The sequence below is a fragment of the Lycium barbarum genome, chromosome 5, assembly GCF_019175385.1.
Source record: "Lycium barbarum isolate Lr01 chromosome 5, ASM1917538v2, whole genome shotgun sequence".
NCBI classification, from domain to species: domain Eukaryota; kingdom Viridiplantae; phylum Streptophyta; class Magnoliopsida; order Solanales; family Solanaceae; genus Lycium; species Lycium barbarum.
Window position 1 is genome coordinate 42940177 of NC_083341.1, and position 10889 is coordinate 42951065.

The window sequence follows — 10889 nt, forward strand, 5'->3', positions numbered from 1 at the left end:
AGGAGGTGCGCAAATGTTGAACATAATGTGGTCATTAGTGTGTTCTTCCTTTAGAATCGCATTCGAAACCCCCTAAGTTTGAGAGCATTATTGGAAGAGAATTATAGGTAATTCAAGGTGGAATCATTGGGTAAGTATCTTGACTTGGTTTTATAATTATTTCAATGAGTTAGATCCTTAATCCATGCTTAGAATGTTAAAATTAAGAGATTTATGGAAGGGTTTTGGGAACCCAAATTGAGAATTAGGAATTGATCAATTGAGCATGAATTCGTAGTTGTTTATGGATGATTTTTGGTATATACGTTATATGAAGCATGAGGATCATGATTTTTGGCTCAATTTACTATTTTTCCCTTTTGGGTTAGGAATCCTAATTTTAGGGTTTATTTTGGGGATTATGGATTATGTAGCAATATGGATATTGTTGGACTTGTGTTCTAACGTATATTCCGTATTTTATTAGACTTTGTTCATTTGGAGACTTCTCGGAGTGGCAAGGGGCGTCGTGACTCTAGATTTCGCTTACCAGGCATGTTGAGACCTTGAACTTTTTCTTAAATGTGTGTGTGTTGGCTAAAACGAACCTGATAAGAGGTCTTTGGGGCGTATTAAGGGTGTTTCAATACTTGTGAGGTGACGAGCACTAGTATCGGATACCGGTCATCATGTTTGGGTATTTGTGTGATTTCAGTTGTATAGTTGGTCTGAATGCCATGTCTGGGCACCAGCTGATAGAATAGTATGATCCTTTGAGATCCGTGATTGGGGTCTGATGCCCATACTTTATGTCTCTTATCATTATTATTTTCCTGTCTTGCCTGTTCGTGTGCATATTACTCATACGTATATTCTCGTTGAAATGAAATAAAAGTAAAAAGGTGAAGCCTTTATGATATTGTGAACATAATGATGAAATTCATGCTTTTACACTTGTTCTTGACTTGGTGCATGCCATATTCATGTTTCTCATGTATCTATGCATACAATTTGAGGATATGATTGTGAGTCCGATAGGATCTTTTTCCTGACGAGTGATGATGTTGGCACATTATATTGGCACTTGATCCCAGTTGGCTATGAGAGAGGTTATTGAGATGTGATATGATTGAGGCCGCGATCCAGTAAACTACCGGAGCGGCGATATATGGGCCTCATGAGCCCCCCATGGGTCACGATTCAATAATATTCAAACGCGTGTATATCAAGAAGTAGAAACAAAGGCCTTGCACTGCATTTGCATATCATTCATCCATTTTCTACATTGTTGTTGTGATTATTGTTATTTGTAGTAATGTCTTAGACCAACCCTCGTCTCCGTTCCAGAAAGGGTCGGTCAATGATGCATGCTGAGTACCCGTTGTTCATTGTACTCACGCTATACTTGCTACACCTTTCCTTGTGTGCAGACTCGATCCCTAGCACTAGTGGAGGCCGCGACTACCAGGTTCCCCGTTAAAGCTGTTCGTTGAGATTCGGGATGAGCTCTATGGCTTCTGGATGGCTTCGGGTTCTCCTTATCTTTATTTCACTGTCTTTCTTATTTTTAGACAGCTTATGATGTATTCGACTCTTATTACTCTTAGTTGGTCCTTATATTATGGTGACATCTAATTTTTGGGGTTTTATTGTAATAACTACTTATTATTGTATTCGAGATTTATTAAGACTTATGAAATGACTTGTATGCTTTATTTCTGCATTTTGATCTTGTTTTAATTATGGTTGTGTTGGCTTAATAGTACAGTGGGACTAGTGCCATCACGACTTGGGATTTTAGGTAGTGAAAAATTGATATCATAGCCCTAAGTTAATCCATCTCACCAATACAAGGACAATGTCTATTAGAGTCTCGTGGATGGGTGCGAAGAGCTCTGTACTTATCCTTGGGAGGCTATAGGATATTTAGGAAAATTCACATATTTGATTCCTTATCGTACGTATTTGCTTGTACTGTGTTCTAAGATCTCTTTGTTTTATTTTATCACAGATGATGAGGACACGGTCAGCCGCTGTAGGTGGTTAGGTTCCAGTACCAGCACCCGTACCTGCTCCCTGATCTGCTAGTGGAGGTAGGGGACGAGGTAGAGATCGAGGTCGGGCTAGAGCCTGTGTTGCTAGAGCGCCCGCAGTCGCTCATGATCCTACCCGTGAAGTGTCTCCCGAGCCAGAAAGTGGTGACAAAGTAAAGGGTGAGGTATCCGTGGAGGCACCGGGTCAGGCTCCCCCAGTTCCCGCCATTGCAGAGTTCCCTCAGGATGTCATGGCTCACCCTTTGAGTTACTTTGATTGGATATCTCAGGCAGGCAAGATCAACTATTTTGAGGGATCCCAGACTTGGGTAGGAGCACAGACTCCTGAGCAGGTAGTCGCAGGTTTTAGGACTCCAGGAGTGCAGCTAGCCGCCGCTGTGGCTCCTCGAGCTATTCGAGCCCCAGGTTTAGGTGTTGTTACTCCGGGTATAGCACATCCGGGTATTGTTTCACAACCAGTGGTTGAGCCTACTATGACTGTTGATGAGCATAAGAGATGGGATACGTTTGACAAGATGAAGCCACAGATTTATGATGGATATCCACATGTTGATGCTTATGAGTTTTTGGTTAGCTGCCATGAAGATTGGACACCCTTGGACTAGTAGAGTCCAATGGTGTGGGGTTTGTGGCGATATAGATGATTGGCCTCGCCAAGCAGTGGCAGAGGGCATTCTTAGAGACTAGGCTTGTTGGATCGCCTCCGCTCACTTGGGAAGAATTTTTTTAGAGTCTTCTTAGAGTAGTGAGTCCTTTTCAGCTTGCGTGAGGAGAGGCGTGAGAGGTTTGATCGTCTTGAGCAGGGTTCTTTGATTCATGCTTTGACTATTCTACCGGATGAGGCAGAGAGGATTCACAAGTTCATTCTAGGTTTATCGTATCATCTCAAGGTTGCTGCTATGTTTGCTACCTCTTCAGGCAAGGACTTTCAGGATGTTGTTAATGCTGCAGAGGGTATAGAGACCCTTAGGCGCCAGGAGTTTGGGGATAGGTCTGGGAAGAGTCCTCGTTCTTTGGGAGATTTTAGAGGTTTCTTTTCTGGAGGTCGTGATCACTATAGTAGAGGCCATCGTCCTCAGTTCAATCAGCTAGTCCAGATAGCTATCCATCCTTCTCAGGGTGGTACTTGGCGTTGCAGTGGTGGATATAGTTCGGGGCGGAGCTCTCAGTCGTCATATTCTCGGTTAGGTGGTTGTGGTGGTTATTCCGATTCTTCTCTTCATCCAGCAGCCCGTGGTGGATGTTTTGAGTGTAATCAGGTTGGCCACTATGCTAGAGATTTCCCCAGAGCTCGATACGGTGGTTCGCACCCCAGTTGTCAGGTTTCTGTTCTGAGGCCAGCTAGTCAACCATTGAGAGGTGGTTTCTAGAGTGGTAGAGAGAGCTCCCATTCAGGTAGAGGTGGCACCCAGAACGGACGTGAAGGTGGTTGTGGGGGTTCACAGTCTGGTGGTGGTGGAGCCCAGTGTTATGCATTTTGGTTAGACTTTCGCTTGTCACCGATCAACTATTGCCTTATTTGATCCGAATTATACTTATTCATATGTGTCTACTTAGTTTGCATCGGGTTTAGATATAATGTGTGAGTCTCTTGATGTTCTTATTTATGTTTCTACTCCAGTGGGAGAGTCCGTAGTGGTGGATCGGGTGTACTAATCATGTGTAGTCACTATAATGGGTTGTGAAACTTGGGTCGATTTGATAATTCTAGAGATGACCGATTTTTATGTGATTTTAGGCACGAGTTGGTTATCCTCATACCATGCTAGCCAGGACGGTTACTTTAGCCATGCCTGGGATTCCTAGGTTAGAGTGAAAGGGTATGGTTAGTCACGCGCCTAAGCGGATAGTATCTTTTCTTAAGGCGCGTCGAATGGTCGAGAAATGGTGTCTATCTTATCTTGCTTATATTTGTGATACCAGTGCCGAGACTTCTCCACTTGAGTCGGTACTGGTTGTGAGAGAATTTCCTAAGGTGTTCCCTACTGATCTACCTGGTTTTCCTCCGGACCGGGATATTGATTTCCATATAGAGGTTGAGCCGGGGACCAGGCCCATTTCTATTCCCCCTTATCGGATGGCTCCTGCAAAGTTGAAGGAATTGAAAGAAAGTTGCAACATTTGTTGAGCAAAGGGTTTATTCGACCTAGTGTGTCCTCTTGGAGTTCATCAGTATTGTTTGTGAAGAAGAATAATGGATCCATGAGGATATGCTTTGATTACAGGAAGTTGAACAAGGTCACCATCAAGAACATGTATCCCATTCCCAGGATTGATGACCTGTTTGACTAGTTTCAGGGAGCGTCAGTATTTTCCAAGATTGACTTGAGATCCAGATATCATCAGCTTAAGATCCAGACAGAGGTTATTCCCAAGACAACGTTTCGTACTTGTTATGGTCATTATGAGTTTTTGGTTATATCCTTTGGGTTGACTAATGCCCCTTCAACGCTTATGGAGTTGATGAATGATGTCTTTCAACCATATTTGGACTCCTTTGTGATTGTCTTCATTGATGATATTTTGATCTACTCTAGGAGTAGCGACGAGCACGAGAGACATTTGAGGATTGTTCTTGAGACTTTGAGGGAGGAGAGGCTTTATGCTAAGTTCTCCAAGTGTGATTTCTGGCTTAGTTTTTTAGCGTTCTTGGGGCACATGGTGTCCAAGGATGGTATCATGGTTAACCCACAAAAGATTGAGGTTGTTCGTGATTGGGGCAGGCCAACTACAGTTTCAGAGGTTCGGAACTTTGTTGGTTTGGCTAGTTACTATCGACTATTAGTTGAGGGATTTTTTTCTATAGCATCTCCCTTTACCAGATTGACCCAAAAGGTTGTTTCTTTTCAGTGGTCAGATGAGTGTGAGGCGAGCTACCGAAAGCTCAAAGACTTGTTGACTTCAACTCCCATTTTGACTCTTCCCGTGGAAAGAGAGGGTTTTATCGTGTATTGTGATGCTTCAAGGGTGGTCTTAGATGTGTTCTTCTGCAGAAATGGAAGGTCATAGCCTATGCTTCCAGGCAATTGAAAGTGCACAAGAAGAACTACCCTGCTCATGACTTGGAGTTAGCGGTGGTGGTGTTTGCTTTGAAGATTTGGAGACACTATCTCTATGGCATGCATTGCCAGGTTTTCACCGATCATAAGTGTCTTCAGCATATATTCAACCAGAAGGATTTGAACATAAGGGAGCGAAGATGGTTAGAGTTACTCAAGGATTATGATATGTCTATCCTTTATCATCCGGGCATGGTCAGTGTGGTCGCGGATGCCTTGAGTCGGAAATCAGTGAGTATGGGGCAATCTTGCTTGTCTCCAGGTCGGGGAGAGACCTTTGGCTAAAGAGGTTCAGAGTTTGGCAAATTCTTTGGCTAGGCTTGATATTTCTGAACCTGGAAGGGTTCTTGCTTGTTTGGAGGCGCGTTCCACTTTGTTGGAGTAGATTCGAGCTCAGCAGTTTGATAATCCAAAGTTGTGCAAAATTCGTGATTAGTGTTAAAGGGGAAGGCTCGCAAGGCAAAGCTTGATGAATAAGGTATTTTGAGGATTAAAGGACGAGTGTGTGTGTGTGCCTCGGACCTTTGATTTGACTGCTTTGATTATGAGGAGGCTGCTGGTGCTATGAATATTTATCGAGATCTAAAGCAACATTATTGGTGGTGTATCATGAAGAGAGGTATTGTTACGTTTGTGTCTAAGTGTTTGAACTGTCAACAAGTGAAGTATAAACACAAAAATCCTGGTAGGATTTTTCAGAGGATGCCTATTCCTGAGTGGAAATGGGAAAGGATGGCCATGGACTTTGTCGTAGGGTGGCCACGGACTTTGGGTAAGTTTGACTCTGTTTGGGTGATATTGGATCGTTTGACTAAGTCAGCTTATTTCATTCCTATTCAGACTATTTATACTTCTGAGAAGATGGCTAAGATCTACATTGGTGAGATTCTTCGTTTGCATGGAGTACCCGTTTCCATTATTTCTGATAGAGGGACTCAGTTCGCCTCTTACTTCTGGAGGTATTTGCAAAGGGAGTTGGGTACTCGGGTTGAGTTGAGCACAACATTTCATCCCAGACTGATGGTCAGTCTAAGCATACTATTCAGGTTTTGACAGATATGTTGAGAGCATGCGTGATTGATTTGTTGGTCATTGGGGCCAATTTTTGCCTTTGGTTGAGTTTGCTTATAATAACAGTTATCATTTGAGTATTGAGATGGCTCCGTTTGAGGCCTTGTATGGTAGGAGATGTCTATCTCCCATTGGATGGTTTGATTGTTTTGAGGTGAGGCCTTTGGGGACGCACTTGCTTAGAGATTCGTTGGATTAAGTGAAGATTATTCAGGCGAGGCTTCTTACCGCTCAAAGTCGGCAAAAGAGTTATGCGGACCGAAGAATTCATGATTAAGTGTTTATGGTGGGTGATCTTGCTTAAGGTTTCACCTATGAAGGGTATGATGAGGTTTGGAAAGAAAGGAAAGTTGAGTCCTCGTTACATTGGTCCTTTTGAAATTATTCAGTGAGTTGGAGATGTTGTGTATGAGGTAGCACTACCGCCTGGTTTGTCGAGTGTTCATCCGATTTTCCATGTTTCTATGCTTAAGAAGTATGGTTCGGATGGTTCTCATGTGATTAGAAGGGATAAAGTGATGCTTGATCAGAATTTGTCCTATGAGGAGCACCCGATGGCTATCTTAGACCATCAGATTCGCAAGTTGAGATGCAAAGAAATTGCTTCTGTGAAGGTTCGTGGAGAGGTCATCCGGTTGAGGAGGCTACTTGGGAGACCGAGTTGGATATGAGGGCGAGGTACCCTCATCCTTTTGAAGCCCCAGGTATGTCTTTTATCCTTTCTTGTCTTTAATATTCGACGACGAACATGTGTTTTAGTAGTGGATAATGTAACGACCCGTTAGGTCGTTTTGGTTGCTTTCGTATTTCTACCTATTTTGCCCTTGCGAAACCGCCTTTTTGCTTATTTTCGAAATTTGCTAAGTTGGATAATTGATGTGCTCGGAATTTATGGCACATCCAAGGCCTTTTTACGAGAAGTTTTACTTGTTTTTAAGCAAGCTAGTGTCTATTTAATGTGTTTTTAGTGCTTTTCGCGTAACAGAGCAGATTTGGAATGAAAACAGGTAAAGTGCAGAAGTTGGCCGTAAACTCAGTATACGGACCGTATTCTCAAATACCAGCCGTATTCCATGGGGGGCTTTAAGGATAAGCAGAACCAGAATGGCATGCTAAGGAGATGGTGAAATACGAACAACTTTTACGAACCGTATTCCACTTTACGGTCTGTATTTCAAAGCCTATTTAATCATTTAGACATTTGGCAGAAAGTTGAAATTTTGGAAGTTGAAAGACAACTATGCAAAAGACGGACCATAAATCAAAATCTGATCCGTATTTCAGGAGGTTGCAGTTAAACAACTCTTGAAGGAAACCCTGGGCGTAAACTGGTTCATTGTTCGTATTTTGATTTACAAATCATATTTTGTACCGACGGGGACCAAAGTGCGAATCTGTAACTTTTACATTTTTAGAACCTATAAATAGTCATTGTAGGGTTTTAATTGTTATCAGTTATTATATTTTTTTCTTTTGACTTAGAACATCAAATACTCTCTAGTTTTTGAAGATTCAAACATCAATTCAAGTATTATCAATTCCTCTTTTCTTCCAAAGTAAGCAATTGTGAATTCTTCAATTTCTTATTTTTTGTTCTTTGTCATAAGTAGCTAAATTCCCTTACTAGGGTTGTGAATCCAATGATGGGTGTTTTGTGATTGATATATACATAATGTATTATTAGGGTTTATTTATTCTTCATTCTTCATTCATAATTAATGGTCGCAAACATTGATTAATGTCATAAAGCTTGATTTGTTTGGGAAAACAATTAGGGTTGGTAAGAATAAATAACAAGAACTCAAAGCTTTAAATTTTATTTAATAAATTCATTTAGGAATAAGAAGAATTTACTTGGCATAATTAACCGTTCTTTATAGTTACTTTCTTATATTTGGGAAAATCATAGAAAGAGATAATCTTTGTTTATTGGGAAATAGTAGATATTAATATAGAGGTTAAGTGCATTAATATAATGATCCATTAGAAGTATATCAAGGTCAATACCCATGATAATACACCTTATCTAAAGGGGACACAACCTTGGTTTCTTTTATCATAAATTACAACCCAAAGCAATTAGTCATAAAAAACCAACTTTTACAAAAATCATCGGATTAAGACATTAGACCTAAATTAAGCATTCTACGAGTTTAGTAACCTTTTCACACCATATTACCTGTGAGATTCGACCCCAACCTAGTTGGGTTACTATATTTGACATCGTCCCGTTATACCATTAATAGGTGTAATTTGAGCGTATCAAATTTTGGCGCCATTGGGAATACGGTTTTGAAATTACTATATAGTATTTGCTTTGATTGAAGTCTTTTGCTTATTCCATCACACCTTGTTTGTTATTCCTTGTAGACCAGGTGAACATGAATCAGAATCAGCAAAGCCAACGTGTTGGTAACCAAGGGAATCGATTGAATAATCAGGTGAATGAATTAGATGAAGAAAATGTCTTCGCTGATCTTATTTCGGAGGAGGACTATGCATCTGCTATTGTTCATCCTTGATGTGGAGCTGAAAACATAAAAATTGACTCCTCTCTATACCAGTTGTTGAAGCTTGAGGGCTACTTTCGGAACTCTACCGAGAATGACCCTCAACGTCATATGCAGAATTTTATGGATGTGTGTGCTAATCACATCCAAAACAACGTTCCACAAGAGGCTATTCAGCTGAGCTTATTCAAATATTGCTTAGCTGGAGATGCAAGAGCATGGTTCGAGAAACTTCCCCGGAAGTCTATTACTACATGGGCAGAGATAGCAGCAGTCATTCTCAAGAAATGGTACCCTCCTAGCAAGAAGGCTGAGATTCATGACAAGATCTATGTATTTAAGCAGTGACCAGGGGAACAATTATATGAAGCTTGGGAGAGATTCAAAGAGTATTTCCAAAAGATTCCGAATCATGGTTTTCCGGAGAACATATTAATGGAGAAGTTCTACTGAGGGATTTTTTCATGAATAAATCTTACCGACGAGTGACCAACATGCTTGACAGGCTGACTACTCACAATTAGGCTTGACACTCAAACAATGCTGATGTTGTGCCTTACGGTAGTGCTATGATCCAGAATATGGTAAAGGACAATCTAGATACCCAGCAAACATTGGTTGAGCTTGCAACCACTACTAAAAAAACGGGAAAAACCGACGGACAGCGTCCGTTTTTTCAATGAAACCGACGGGAAACCGACCCTGTACGGTCCGTCGGTTTACATAGCCTCGCTTTTTGAAAACCGACGGATAACGTTGGTTTTTTCCGACGGACTGCGTCGGTTACGTGGTCCGTCGGGTTTTATACAATAGTTTTAAAAAATTAAAAAAACTGACGGATAGAGTCAGTTTTTTTTAATTTCTAATTTATTATGTTATATAAAAACAATATATATTTTATGGAAAAACCGACGTACACCGTCGGTTTTTTATTTAATTGTTTTTATTTTAAATACAAAACCGACACAGTGCGTCGGTTTTTTCATAAAATTTCAGAATTATTTTTCTGAAAACCGATGGACTGAGTCGGTTTCCGTCGGTTTTCTGGAAAATTTCCAAAATTAATTTCCAGAAAACTGACGGACTGCGTCGATTTTCTGGAAAATTTCCTGCATTCAATTCCTGCATTTTCTGCAGCCACACCTGCACAGAAACCAGTACCAAAAGCAGCTCAAAACTAGTATTAAAATGCTCCAAATCAATTCTAAAAGAGCTACAACACATAAAATCACCCTATGTAATAATAAAACACATCAAACACTATCTAAACACATCAAATATGATCTAAATAGAGCTTCAAAGTTCAGAAATATTTAAATGTCCAACCAAAAGTTGACGTGTAAATCTAGAGAAATAAAATCTACATTTTAGTATTGAGGTTATAGAAATACTATAACTTAACAATTCTAACTTTGAAAAGCACAATCCCAACCAATTCTAACTTTGAATTCTCAATAACAATTCTAACTTTAATAACTTATGGATTCTAACTTTAATTCTAAAAATTGAAAAGTAAATCTAGTCAAATAAAGTCTACATTTTAGTTTTGAGGTTATAGAAATATTATAACTTAATAATTCTAATTTTGAAAAGCACAATTCCAACCAATTATAAAAATTGAAAAATAAAATCTACATTTTAGTATTGAGGTTATAGAAATACTATAACTTAACAATTCTAACTTTGAATTCTCAATAACAATTCTAACTTTAATAACTTATGGGCTCTAACTTTAATAACTTATGAACTCTAACTTTAATTCTAAAACTTGAAAAGTAAATCTAGTCAAATAAAGTCTACATTTTAGTTTTGAGGTTATAGAAATATTATAACTTAATAATTCTAACATAACTTAATAATTCTAACTTTGAAAAGCACAATTCCAACCAATTCTAAAAATTGAAAAATAAATCTAGAGAAATAAAATTTACATTTTAGTATTGAGGTTATAGAAATACTATAACTTAACAATTCTAACTTTGAATTCTCAATAACAATTCTAACTTTAATAACTTATGGATTATAACTTTAATTCTAAAAATTGAAAAGTAAATCTAGTCAAATAAAGTCTACATTTTAGTTTTGAGGTTATAGAAATATTATAACTTAATAATTCTAACATAACTTAATAATTCTAACTTTGAAAAACACAATTCCAACCAATTCTAAAAATTGAAAAGTAAATCTAGAGAAATAAAATCTACATTTTAGTATTG

At 39.2% G+C, this 10889-nt stretch overlaps 1 non-coding gene across 1 annotated transcript; it reads right to left on the bottom strand.

The window, feature by feature from the left end:
* Positions 1 to 8986: 8986 nt before the first annotated feature.
* LOC132642973 (small nucleolar RNA R71) lies at positions 8987 to 9092 on the bottom strand. Its single transcript, XR_009583440.1, has one exon. It is a non-coding gene; the product is annotated as a small nucleolar RNA R71 (small nucleolar RNA).
* Positions 9093 to 10889: the final 1797 nt, after the last annotated feature.